Source organism: Lygodium microphyllum, chromosome 8 (genome assembly GCF_053477565.2).
Source record: "Lygodium microphyllum isolate KBCC chromosome 8, Lygodium_microphyllum_v1.1.10, whole genome shotgun sequence".
Lineage (NCBI taxonomy): Eukaryota > Viridiplantae > Streptophyta > Polypodiopsida > Schizaeales > Lygodiaceae > Lygodium > Lygodium microphyllum.
Genome location: NC_141142.1, coordinates 78003786 through 78018904, shown reverse-complemented (window position 1 = coordinate 78018904; position 15119 = coordinate 78003786).

The window sequence follows — 15119 nt, the reverse complement described above, 5'->3', positions numbered from 1 at the left end:
AACCTTGCAACTTCTCCTAAAATACTCTTAAGTACTCTCATTTAGGAAACTCATGAAGCCTTCATCTCTATCCTCCCCACTAGTATTTTTGGTTTTATATTGTCCCTTTGTCCCATCAAAAGTGACATCCAAGCCTGAGTCACTCTCATAGGCCCAATTGTTAATGCTTTCCTCGTCTTTTGAATACTATGAAGATCCATGTGGTCTTCTTCTTTCTCACTGTCTTCCTCATCCTTGTTTATTTAGATCTCATAGACAATGGACTCATTCTCATAACTCAAGTCTTAAGGATCACTAATCACATTACTCTTTAGACATCTTGAATCACCATTACTTGTTGGATAAGAGATTTGACTTATGGACTCTTCATGGTTCTCCCTCTCATTGGATCAAACACTTTTCTCTCCTTAACAATCCTTCTCTTGTGATACTAAGGCATAGATACTCAAGGCACCTCAAAAAAACCTTGTTCTATGTTGAGACCTAAACATGCCTGACACTACCTGTGATGGCTCAAGCCATAGCTCCTAAATATCCCAAAAGACCCCACATAGCCTCATGGCCAGAAGCATCTGGACACTATAAATGATTCTTCTAACCACTACATTTGTAAATACAACTTTGGATTGTAGTCCAACTAATTATCCTTCTTGACTCTCCAAGAAATTTACTTTTCCACACATAGGTGACTATCTCACCTCGAATCGCATACATAAAGGGCACCCCCAACTGACTACTATGGCCCGTATAGCTCTCTTACACCCAAAGGATTGGTCCCAAGATGCATCATTTGAAACATATAAAATATCATAATACACTCCTCTCTTGATATTTATCATTCTAGAAGACTCTTTATAACATCACAAAATCTTTCTCCCAAGAATAAATGCACTAACCTATGGCTAGGGATCCTCTTCCACTCAATTTGGGTCAATAGGGTTTTCAAGCAATTGCTATGCATCTAGGAGGTTTATTTGGATACCATAACTTTATGTTCGGTACCAAGAACTTCTACTAGGTAAGTACTCCTATAGCCTAGTCCACTTGAATTTATATATTTTCTTATTTTTCTCATTCTCTATTCTTCATTATTTGGTACTCAAATGTGTAAAAAGGAGGAAGCTGAGCGTATTGTGACCCAAGGAGAATAGGGCATCAGTCTCGAGCCTAGTCGCCATACCCAAGAACCTACCAAGCTCTCTCAAGGAGACACTAAATCATTTTTCCCTACTCACTTTTATTTTCACTACAACTATCCTTATTTTCTTTTGGCTAGATGCTACTCCCATGAATGCAAGACATCCACCTTGGGTTTTGACTCATCCCCATGAACATACCAGGATCTCGCAACATGATGAACATTTACTCTTCTTATTTTTTCACTCTATATTCTTATTTCAGGGGTTAGAACCCCTTTTTACACATCTCCATATTGCATATATTTTAGACACATTTATCATTTTCTTCTTTTATTCATCAGGCTTCCCTAGTAGTTGCCTCACAACTAATAGAAATTCCTAGAACCAGCTTCCTAGTAGGCTAGGATGATAGGGTCACTAGGACTACCTCTAAGATAGATCTTTGTATGCACGTCAACAACATCTTTGCAAGAGGCAAACAACTACTTAAACATCCCCAAACATATCTAACCTAATCCTTGGACTTCATGCCTTAACTACAGGTCTCCAACAAAGAAAGAAACATCCCCAAATACACATACACATTCTGCCTAAGGAGAAGGAACTTGAAAAGGAAAGATACCACTTGGACTAGCCACAAGAAACTTCCACGTTGCAATTGGCTTCCTCCAAGTGCTTCTTCAAACTTGTCTAGTATAGCACTAAAACAAAGAACCATCAAATGCACCTGCACCAACGAGACAAATGGCCCTCTTGACCTGACAAAGTAAATCATTGTATACTAACTCAGCCTCCTCCAACAACTGAGAATTACTCTCTTGATCCTTAATGTCAGTATGCTATGCACCACTAGATCAAGGAGTTAGGCCCCTAACTAATTATACTTCTAAAGATGGTGTCTTTTGCCTTTTGGACACTAACTAAACCAAGCCTTACTGCTATCATAGCACTAACCTGCCCCACTAATTCTTTGGTAATGTCACAATGAATCGAACTAGTATCATTGAGGACGTCTTTTCTAATGATCTCTCCTTCTTTTTTATTACCATCCCTCAACACCCTAGGAGCATCACTTGCTAAATCTCCTTTCTGGACATAGATCCCTCCAAGATCATTCTCTTTATCTGACTTATTTGGTCTAATGCCCTCATTATGTGGCATTGATACTTTACCTAGTGAACTATTATCATCATGCTAGGGTTTAGGCTTCCAAATCCATCACCTTTTAATCTTTACATGGCCTAATTGGATGTCACCGCTCCTTTTACTTTTATATTCTTTCATGATTGATCTATGACAACTCACTTGATGCCTATTACTACCTCTAAGTCAGCTTCGTTTACTAGATCTAGCCCTAGGTGGATCTTTACCATCATAAACCCTAGGTTTCTTATCAGCTGGGCTTCCAATAATTGAGATAGCCTCCATTTGATAGCATGCATCCTGGATATGTTTCGAGGAGTCATCTCATTGGCATAATCTTTCTTCAAATTTGGACCATTCAAGGGTTGCTTAACCACTCCGCTTCCCCCATTAGGTCTAAACCAATTTCCATTTTGCTCATAGCTTTGGAGCATATGATTGGTTGCACCAGGATGCAAGGGTTCTTGGACCTTGGAAACTTCATAATTAATGCCAAGATTCTCCCTAGTATGCCTCTCATTTGCACCTCCAACATTGTTAACATTTAGCAAATGCTACCAATTCTTATGAATTTCAAGGGTGTGAGAAAAACTCTAATAGCTCTCCCAACACCTCTAAATATATCTCTCATAATCATCTACTTGGATCTTTGTCTCCTTCAGTGACTTAGAGTTTCTCATCCTCAAAACAATGTGTTTATTTCCAACCCATTGATAAAGAGGTCACAAAGCATATCTTCTAGCAATTGACTAACTTTCATTTGCCAAACCTTCAAAATGTCATCAAAGGCTCTTATGTACTCTTTGACTAGGATAGATGACCCTTGTTGAATCTGTGCAAGTTGTCCCATGTCCTAAGTCATAGGAACCTTCTTATTATATCTATGTAGGAATTTGTCTCATAGTTCCTCAAAGGTTCTAATTGACCCTCTTGGGAGGCTCCAATACCATTTCCTGGCCTATCCCTTCAGGGTACTTGAAAATGCAAGCATATGATCTATATCATCAAACCCACTCGCAAGGCAAGTTAGGTCATATTTTTCAAATGTAGCATCAAATCCTCATCTAGCAGCCCATTGAACACTGGGAAATCCCTTTAAGGAGGAGGGCATTTAATCCTCTTCTTTGCCATCAACACTAGGTCATCTAGATCTTCATACTTGTCTTGACCTAGTTCCAGCATGCTAGAGATTTTGCTCTCTTTCATTTCCATCTCTAATACTGTGGAAAAAGTTACTTGTTCCATGGGCTTCCCTTTCCATCAACTCATAAAGTGATTTGAGGAGTCCAATACTATGCAACAAGGGATCTATCCCATCACTTACTAGTGGTGCTTTAGCAAGTATATTCTCATCTGCCACCACTTTACTAGGACCAAGGATAGGCCCCAATAGAACCTTTCTTACTAACAATGGTTTTCCACACACATAGGCATCATCCAATGATTTATGGATCTTAGTAATTTCATTATAGTATCTAATTGTGCAGACACTAGCATTGAATGTATCCTTGGGTCATAATCATGTCTTATTGTGTACACATTGACCATTGTCATCAAAGTCTTTTCTTCTCCAAAATTAAAATTATTAGTTGTCGTAGATGAATGTGATGTCTTAACATTACTTTTACTTTCTCTTTTCTCTAACCCCCATGGGCAATTAATCTCGTAGGCAGCTCCATGGGTACTTTCCCATAGTGGTCCAAACTCAAGCATGGTATCACTTATAGGGCAACTGACATTGGCTCTAACGGCTCTAATCGAGCTCCTAAACATGCCAAACCACCCCACATGGCCACACAACCAAGAGCGCCTAGGTACTATAAATGATTCTTATAGCTGTTGTGTTTGTAGATATAATTTTGGATTATAGTCCACCTAATTACCCTTCCGGACTCCAAGCAAAAGAGTTTTCTGCATGTAGGTGACTATCTCACCTCGAATCACATACATAAAGGACACCCCCCAACCAACTGTTCTGGCCCCTATCGCTCTCCTATACCCCAAGGATTGTCCTCAAGATGCACCATCTGAAACATATAAGACATCATAACAAACTCCTCTCTTGATATCTATCATTCCAGGAGGCTTTTCATAGCCTCACACAATCTTTTCCCCAAGAATAAACGCATCAACCTATGACTAGGGATACTCTTCCACTCCACATAGTTCAACAGGTTTTTGAAGCATTTGCTATGTATCTAGGAGGTTTATTCAGATACCATGATTTTATGCTCTTTCCATGCAAGGTGGAATGCTCTAAAGTGCACAAATAAAGGAAACACAACATCGTGTTTCATGTGCACAATCATATCTTTTCATGCTCTTCGCCATATGTATTGTGGTGACATAGAAGATAGCACCAAGAAAACCTATGCTACTACCTTCCTTATACTTTAAAAACTAACTTATATGCATATGAAAAAGATTAAAAAATCAACACATTCAATCTCATTTTTTCCTTCTCACCACCCCCTATCGACAAATTTTGCAAGCATTGCCATCTTCTTAGGCATGTATTGAAATGAGAAAAACCACATAGAAATGCACTTTAATGCACAATATGAGACCATGCTAATGGAATCTCCATGCTAAGTAGCTATTGGTAGGTGTGATGCTCTTGCCTGTTCATTCGTAGTAGGTATAGATGTAGTCTACACTGATAATAGTGGAAGATTAATTGTTGTATGCACTAAATCCTTCATCATTGAATATATTTTCTCAATCTTCTTAGATATATCATCGATTATTATAGTTTCATGTCTAAAATTGTGTTGTATGCACTAAATCCTTCAATGAATATATTTTCTCAATCTTCTTAGATATATCATCAATTATTATAGTTTCAAGTCTAAAATTATATATGTCTCACGATGTAGAGGTATTTATCGTGTATGGCCAAAAGCCACTAGGACTCAAGTAAGAAAAATTCACTACTGCATAGAAAGAAGTAAATTTATAGGATCAGAAGGTACGAAGCAATAGAAATCCAAGAGATAGACAAAACCTAATTGTAAAATATATTTATCACATAAGACCTTGTGCTCAATCTTTGTACAACATATACATCCACATAAAGACCATAAAACTAAGGCTATGACTTAGCAATAACCCGATTTATCTCAACCCCTATGATTTAGTGTTTGCCACATGTGAGATCAATCAACAAACAATATGTCTAAGGCTAAAAAATAGGCCAAAACACGCATTAGAATAGTCCTATACCTATGTATCCCACAAAGACTAATGATACCTTCTTCTTAAGCTTTAAAATACCCTTTTTTAAGCCCAAAATTTCTAGCTTTCACTCTACTACAGTAGTAAATAAAAGAAAATAAAAACATTGCACAAAATGCCTCTATTCAAGATAGCCAAGAGCAATAATCTCCCACAAATTCAAGAAAGATGAGAGTAATCACCTCATTAACAATAGTAGACAACCTTATTGTCCTATTTAGGACAATTTCAAGTAGTCCCTATAACATTCTAGATCACTCCTCTCAATCACAATAAGAGCTTCATCACATTCCATCCATACCCTTGGTTTCTCTTGATTTAGCATGCACATAGTATGCTTTTTCCCTAACTTTCTTACCTTACTAAGCACCCTAAGCAGGCTTGTTTTTTGTGGCATAAATCACAAGATCAGTTGTAGGAGCATTGACACTTGTAAATAACTCTCAAGTCTAATCGAGGGTCACTACATTGGCCACTTTGATATCTAGGAACAAGTACTTGACACTTTTCATTCACACACATGTGTAAAGAAACTTCAATAGTCATGGTAGTTGACCATAAATAGTATAAATATAGATGATTTGCTTCCATATATGGACATAGATAAAATATTGTCACTATGAGACTTCCCATAAGTTTTCAACTACTAAATATAGAACCACATGACATCCACGCCTTCTAAATCCGCATATCCTTTGGTATTTGCCACATAACATCATGAGTAAGGTTGTGTCTTCCTCTTCTTGTTTTTTGATGCTTACTTGAATAGTCCCAATGTGTGACCATTATTTTTCATAAGTAGTAGAATGCCTTCTCTTGAATAGTCTAATCCTTTTTCTAGCTATACGTATCTTCAACATTATCTTATAAAGCTCACAAATAGAATATGCAACATTATCATATGCATGTCTCATAATGTAAGAAACCATCTCTTAGAGATATTCCTAACATTACTATGTCAATTATCCAAACTATTGCCATTGTTGGCAAGTATCCAATCTCCTTCTTCTATTCATTTAGATTGAAGTATGTGCCTATTATCAAGCTTGTCTTTGTTTTATAATCTCACTTCCTTTAGTCCCTTTATTCTAAGATCTATATCATTTAGTCTCCTCTCTAACTAACAAATTCTTGGAGCTAGCAATTGTTCTATGCTCATCCCTTCTTCCCATGGTAGTGCATTCCATGTAGTAGTCACTTCCTTCATTGGCATGATCAGCTTCTACCCATAAATAAACTCTACTAGCATATACCATGTCATCATAGTATGAGTAGTCTAATCAATCCATAAAGCATATGAAAGTAATAATGGCCGCTTGCATATCTTTCCTATGCATGCCTTGATAATTAGTGGGTGACCCCTTTCAATTTTTTTGTTCCCTTTAGGATTATATGCCAATGTAAGTGTAAACTTGATCCTCAACCTAGATGAGAAATCCCTAGCTACATTAGCATCCAAATCTCCCTTGTCGATTGTGATCTTGCCCACACAACAATAAATATATCACATACTTCGATAAGAACCTACATATGGCACTAGTAACTTCTGTCTCCAAAGCTTGGCCATCAACATGATTTGTAAGGTCCTCCCATGCAAGCACAATATATCTCATCTACCATAATCCCATAGGCATGGTCACTAGATCCACAACCCATTTGTAATGCATAGAGAGAAGGTAAGTAGGATGAAAACTATCAAGATGTCTCACAAAAGAGTACTTTTTGTAAGTACTGCAAGTCTTAAGAAACTATAGTGTTGGAAGAATATTCAAATATCTCATATAAGCCTCCAAAAGTCACAAAGTTTATCTTCTCCACCTACTTTTATTTATGATCATCTTATCATGTAGCACCTACCAAAGTGGATACTTTTTTCCACCTACCACATTGACCTCTTTTATGAGGCATCCTTATATATAAACACTACTTATACAACAATGCAATGCATTAAGCTTTTAATCAATTCTTCCTCTTTCTTGCACTCTTGCATTCATATTTCCATTCTCTTACATAGTATCAGAGCATACCAATATCTTACTCTAGCTCACACATTATTTTTCAGGTAAGGTAATAGTGATTCAGACACTATATGCCATCATGTCTCAACAACTCATAGCCACCACTCGATCCTTCTTGCTCCCTTCTCAATCTTACAAAATGGAGAAATGGACTTCTTAAGTTATGGGACACTTTTCGTACATCCATGTGTGCCAGTATGCCTAAAGATGGCTTGAAATTGCAGGATGTAGATGGTGCTTTACTCAATGAAGAGATCAACATAAAGAATGTGGATGCATCCCACTCTTCTCATGCACTGACTGTTAGGGACCGATACCATTGATGCCAAGAGGCATATTCCACAGTGGATTTCGTAAAACTAAAGGCATATTCCACGGTGGATTCTGTGAGGTTTTTCGGTGGATTTCGTAAAATTATATTTATTTGTCGGGGCTTGTACACTAGGTGGATTCTTTGTGCGAGAAGTTGATGGGGGGACGCTTGTCCAAAAAACTTCAAAAATTCATTAAACTTCATTTAAAATACAAAAAAAATTGCAAATATTTTTTTAATTTTTTTTTTCAACATTGCTAAAATCGTTTACATTATTTTCTAAAGTAGGAGTTCAAGAAAATAAATTGCAAACAATTCAAAACTTCAAAATTACTCCAAAAATACATGCAAAATGAGTAAAATTCATTAAAAATTAGCAAAAATTTAGAAATATTTCTAAAAAAATTCCAAAAAATTCCACAAATCCCCTTGCCTCTTTTGACAATAAATTCTCAATTTGAAATGCTTCCATAAATGGCCAAAGTATTATTTGAAGTCAAACACCTAAATTTAATACTTCACCTCATGAAAATTTATTTTAAATTCCAAAAATCAGCTAAAAAGTTATGGATAAATTCAAACACATTGCTGACACTTGTTGGATTGCTAAAATCCCACTCTTACACTTCACAACATGTTCATGTGTCCTATATCACGTTTTAATCATTAAAAAATAAAAAAAAGAGAAAAATCCACACAATATACAAAATACAAACACACCTAAAATACAATTTTAAAAAAAACACAAAAACACTAAGGTGCTTTATTTTTTCTAGTTAGTGGTGTTTGTTTTTTTGATTGGATTCCTTGCATTTGGGACTACTCAGTGTGCCTTCAGTCTATTGCATACACACCTCTACCAGTCTATTGCACTCTCGCTAAACACATAGTTTCTAATAATTTAAAATCAACCAACCGTTCACTTTGCATGCGTTAGGTGTGCTTCAAAGACACCTTAATTTTTATTGAAAATGAACCAGCCGTCACAAAAAAGCACGCGCTGGCAAAAAAGCGCTCCACATCACTATTAATTTCTAATTAATGAATTTGATTTAGAGACCCTAGTCTGGAAATCGCAGTCCGAGTTTCGTTAAAGCACCATTTTACCCTAATAAATTGTAATTAAAATTTTAAGAAAGAACCATTGTTTTCTTATTAAGGTTTATAACTTAATAAAATGTCACCCATTGTTAATAATTTCTTAAAATGAACCCTTCATTAAAACCATTTCCCCTCACTACACTTTTTTCCCCTTTTTAATAAACACGCTTTGTGGGATGGACACGTAAAGTCCTCTTAGCTGAAATTGTTGGTCAAAGTTATGGTTAGGTCATGATTATATTTTTATAGTATTATGGTTTGCTTATGTGCTACGATTACGGGTGCGGTTTGAAGTTTTTCTTTCTTTTTTTGCCTAATACGGGGTTTTGGGTGCCTACTTGTTGCATCGCATGAAGTTTTCGGTCGCATATGTGTAGAGGTCATGCCCAATTTTTTCTAGGATGTGGGTTGTTTGGGGTGGTAAATTGGTTAGTTACATCTATGTGTGCGTCCTTCTTTTGCTTGATTTATTTTTGATAGCTATTTTGGTTGTTTTGCAGGCATTCCTTGTGATTGTCTATGTTTTGTGGTGTGTGTATTTTCCATCTGAATGGCACCTCACGGTCCTCTTCCTATCCAGTATGTCCCGTTGATCAGTAGGGATTATTCTTCCCTACTGGCTTTTGAGCCTATAGCGAAAGCAGGACTTGTAACTTTCATGCCTGCTTCACTCCCATTGATTCCAAATGATTCATCCCTATGTGATGAGTTTCTTGCGTCATACAGTAAGAAGTCAGGCCTGGTTCGTGGTGCTTCCATGGTGTTGACACCCCGAGGTTAGGGAAGGCTTTGTCTCTTCCCTACAAAGGAGAGCCCTTTGTTACAGCCAGACAATTGTTCTCCAATGATGAGATTATCAAGCTGTTACAGAAGCAGACCAAAGAGATTCTGGATGTCAAGAAAGTGATAAACACTTTAGGAGTATCTTTTTCCATGATCATTGATCCTCTTTGGAAGTTAATCTGCCAGTTTCTCCAAGACAGGTTTATGCCTGCCAAGACACCATCTCATTATTTGTCCAAAGAGCTCTTCGCAGCTTTCAGGATGGTGTTAAAAGGGGTGGCCATTGATTGGAGTACTTACCTGCTTACGAAGATGGACCAACAGTTTGTCAAAGTGACCAAAGGGAATGTCACAAATGTCACTTATGGCTCCTATTTATATGCTTTCTTGACATACTCAGGCCTTAAGAAGGGTGTGTTACCACCTCCTCCATCTGATCCAGTACCTCCCCCACCACCTTCAGAAGAGTCAGAACCTAATGACATAGAGGATCTTGATTCCCCTCCTCCATTGGTCATTCAGCGGAAGCGATTGAAGCATGTGGCAGATAAAACTCCCTCAGTTCTTCCTCAGTAACAATTTCTGCTACATCTGGCAGTGACCTCCCTGCCTACCTTACATGTAACAATTTATTTAGGGCACATAGAGAGGGTTCTTTGGAAATATCAGTCCGTTCACTGAACAGTTTAGTGTCAGGATATGCTATTCCATTCCTTTGTAATGACATCCAGAGTTCGATTGAACTTTTAGTGATAGCTTGTGTTCAACAGCTGTATGCTTCTTTCTCTGAAGAATTGATGCAGTCCAAAGACCAGTTACATAAGGTAACCTCAGAGTTAGCCTTTGCTAAAGATACTCTTGCTAATCTGTTTAAGCAGATGGAGTAGCAGACCCAAATGATTGAGACCCAGAGAGAAGAAATATATTCTTTGAAGAGACAGTTAGTAGAAGCTGAGTCAGAGGTCACTAGAGTCTTGGAGGAGAAAGAGAGAATGTCCAAAGAATCTCAAGAGTTTCATACTCTTTTAGATGCAAAATTGTCAACTTTGCAGACTGCTCATAATACAGTGGAATCACAAGCTTCTTGGATTAAGCAGTTGCAAGACCAACTGGCACAGTCACAGTCCGTTCCTCGAAGCCCCAATGTTCCTATGGTTCCTTCTATCTCTCAGCAGGACTTGGCAGTTCTCCAGAGACAGGCCACATTGTATCCATTGTTTCAAGATAAAGTGGAAAGATTGCATTCTAGGATGGCTTTGCTATGGTTTACATTTGAGCACTTTTAGGAGTATGTTCCTCCGGACCATTCTTTCTTTGTCCACTATTAGTTGCAGAAGTTGGCCTTCTATATGAAGCTTTCAACGATGGATCTCCCTCTTCCAGAGGATGGTTGGAGTGGGGCCTGGTCTTTTGATTTGCTGACAGAAGTGGTCCATATGGTTTTTGAAGATTCTGTGACGACGGATACCATGTTGCTGTCTTACATGTATCTACGAGGTGATCTGTTGATTTCAGATTATGTAGATCTGGCCTGGTATGTGGGAGATGTGTTTTTGCAAGCTGTTTTGTATGTCAACTATTTGGAGTTGAGGATAGCAGACATGTTCCAGTGTTATTCTTCAAAAGTGGCTACTTGCCCTGACAATTCATGGCATTCAATGATTGATTCTGTAATCCTAAATCAACATCAGAATACAGCTTTTACTTATGTGCAAAGCACTAACCAACTGAGGGTGGATCTTCTAGCTTATCTTTCTAAAAACCATCCATTTGATTCATCATCCTTTGATGCCTATCAGAGAAGGTCTGTCTTAGGTCCCTCTATTCCTAGCCTATTATACTATCAACAAATGGCTCATCGCTATGATACTTATCTTTCCCTTTATCAAACCAAATCAGCAGCTATCTTATCTCTTCTTTTCCAACCTCAGGGTTTTCCTCAAATTCCTATATTTACCTATTGTTCTTTCATCGAAGATTGAGTATTTTCCCCTTCTCCACCATGCCCTTCTCCATCTATCCATATACCTTCTACTTTTCCTGTTTATCAATTGACACCTTTCCTAACTGATTCACTTAAATTTTCAACCACTCCTTCTTTATCTTATTCCTTCTTTTATGATTTTTCCTACCCATCTCTTCATCCTCTTTTACTTATTCCACTTCCATCTCTTGCCACTTCTATTTCTCAACCCCCTCAGTTGGTTAGTGAGTACGATGGATTTGATTAGCAGATTCCACGAAGAAGAGGATGGAGCTCAATTGATTCTCCCATAGGACCACAAATTAACTGGCCATTAATTCCAGGGGATTGGATAACTACCAGTCAAGCATACCAGAATTACCTTCATTTTGCTCACCAATATTCACAATCTGTAGATCCTTTAGTGAGATTGACAGCTCATTTCGCTTGGTATCTAGCATACATGCACATGCATTCCCATAATGATCAAAAGGCCATTCCAAAGCTTTGTATGAATGTCAATGTGAACATTGATTCCCAACAGTTGGATGACCTCTATTTTCATGCCCTATGTCTACCTAATAGATACCTTGTTTTGCTAGAAAGGATGTGCTGCCTACAGTTCTTTCAAAATCCTCCCAAGACATTTGTGGATGAGTCCTTCTCCATGGATCGTTTTCGAAACCACCAAGCCTTCAAAAGGGATCACCTTCATTGATGCCTTTGCAATGTATTTTGGATGATTCTTAATGATATATATCTCTCTTTTTGGAGGTGTCATTCAGATGGTTGAGTTTTGTGTTTGTGTGTGTGTTGTAATTATTTGTATGTGATGAGTTCGTGGTGGTTGAATAATTTGTTCGAGAGCTCTTTTCAAACTATTGATGGTGGATGGAACGCCTATGGTGGAAAGCTGAAGAAGAACCTCTTATATCCTTTACAAATTTGTTATGACTTTTAATTGTTTATCAGATGAGTTAATGAATAACGAAGTTTTCCTTTAGTAGTTTTTTCTAGAGATACAGGTGATAAGTTGGGGTCATGGTTTGACGAGATTATTGAAGATCCTACGGAAGATAAAATTGAGCTCTTTAGTGAGCTTATATTCTTCTTTTCCTTAGGTCGCGAGGACACTTCATTTCTAAGTGTGGGGATATGTTGAGAGTGGAAAAAGACTGAATTTTCGACTACTTTTTATTATTTTTGAGGTTTAAATAATTGATTTTTGATGGATTTAGAGTGATTTATAGTTGATAATGGAAGTGTTTGAGAGTGTTTTGGATGATATTGATTATGTTTTGGAAGCTCATGATGATTATTAGTGGAAATATGAAGCTCTGTGATATTCTGATAGGTTCTATTGAGGTTCTGATTGGTTCTGTATAGCTTCTATTTTGTTCTGATTTTCTTTTTATGAAGCATGGATTGATGATTGATGAAGATTGAAATCTTTTGGAAGCTTATTGAATAGTTTTTGATAGTTTGAAATGGTTTTAGTATGATTTATGAGGTTCTGATGAACTTCTGTAACCTTCTGTAACCCTTATGTAGAGCTTATGTCTCTGCTCTATAATTGTTTTGTATCTGCTCTAGTTCTATTCTATACTATTCTGTAGATCTTCTGTAAGTGTTTTTTAGAATGTATGTGTGACTTTGGGAAAGTTTTCTAACTTTTGGAAAGGATGAATCTAAGTTCAAAAGAGCTAAAACAAATGGAAGAAGCAGCTGCTCTACTGAAGACTGAAGAGAAGATTGAAGTGATAGTGACAGTAGTGAGCTATGAAGAGACACTATAGTGGCTCTAGTGTTGCTTCACATCAGTTATACCTCTTAGGAGGTGTATCCACGACCTAAGAAGGATTATTGAGAGCCATTATGAGAGTATTTTAGTGAGGAGATGATGTACTATTGATAGAGAGAGAGAGAGAGAGAGCCAGAGATAGCCAATTCTATCAAAACAGTGTAACTGTATATTAGATATTGAGAGAGAGAACTATGAAGACATTGAAGATGAATACTATGTGATTGATTTCCATTCAAAAATTGTGTATTCTTTTGTGTTCTTTGTTCTATTGAAGTATTCTATGAAGATGTTGAAGATTATGGTTGATTCTATCAAATTCGTGGGAGATATCTACTATGATGCTGCGTGAAGAATTGCTGTTTTCTTTGTTTTGGTCATCAAAAGAATGAAATAAAAGCTGGTTGATGTTACAAGATAGATTTTCTTGCAGTAGAATCACCTTTTCCTTGGTGATCCTCTTGGGGCTCCAAGCCTTGAGAGATCTTTTGGATGCATATAAGGACCTCTTTTAGCCACCTATAGTTCTCCCACCAAAAAGGCAAGTAGATCATCCTGTTGACTTGAAACCCCACTTCAAACTAGTCAACAGGCCACCTTACAGGCTCTCTAAGTGTGAGCATGAGGAAGTTGCCAAGAAAATTAAAGAGGTCATTGAGATGGGGTTTATCTATCCTATCTTTTCTCCCTATTCATCTCCTATCTTGTTGGTCAAGAAAAAGGATGTCTCCTTCAGGATGTGTATTGATTACCATGACCTAAACAAGATTACAGTTAAGAATAGGTACCCCATACCTAGAATTGACAACTTTCTAGATGAGCTTAAGTGTGCCCCTACTTCAGTAAGATAGACTTGAGGTCTGCTGGCTATCATTAAATATGCATGAGGGTAGGTGATGAAATCAAAATATCATTCAGGATTGACCAAGGGGGGGGGGGGGGGGGGGGGGGGGGGGGGGTTGTATCACTTTCTTGTCATGCCATTTGGGCTAACAAACATCCTTGCCAATTTTCAAAGTCTTATGAACAAGATCTTGCATCCCTTCCTTTTTAGTTTGTGCTTATCTTTTTTGATGATATACTCATCTACAATAGGACATTGAGAGAGCACTTATAGCATGTACAACAAGTACTTGATGTATTATGAGAGCATAGATTGTTTGCTAAGGTAAGAAAATGTATTTTCATGTAGACTGAGGTTGAGTATTTGGGCCATATTGTGAGTGAAAACAGGATCCAAGCTGACCCCAAGAAGGTGCAGTGCATTCGGGATTGGCCCACACCCTCCTCTAATACCACTATTTACGTGGCTTTCTTGGTCTCTCTTCCTTTTATCAAAGATTTATTCACCATTATGCTATGATTGCAGCATCATTAATGGATAGGCTAAAAAAAGAGCCTTTTTTTTGGGATGCTTTGGCTAATCACAGCTTCCAACAACTAAAAGAATTGCTTACTTCAGCCCCCATTCTTGTGTGTTGTCCTAATTTAACAAAAGAATTCACTATACAGTGTGATGCTAGTGGAAGGGGTATTGGGGCTATTTTGTTGCAAGAACATGGTGTTATAGCCTTTTAGAGCCAAAAATTGGTTGAAAAAGAAAGGCAACCGCATGTTTATGATA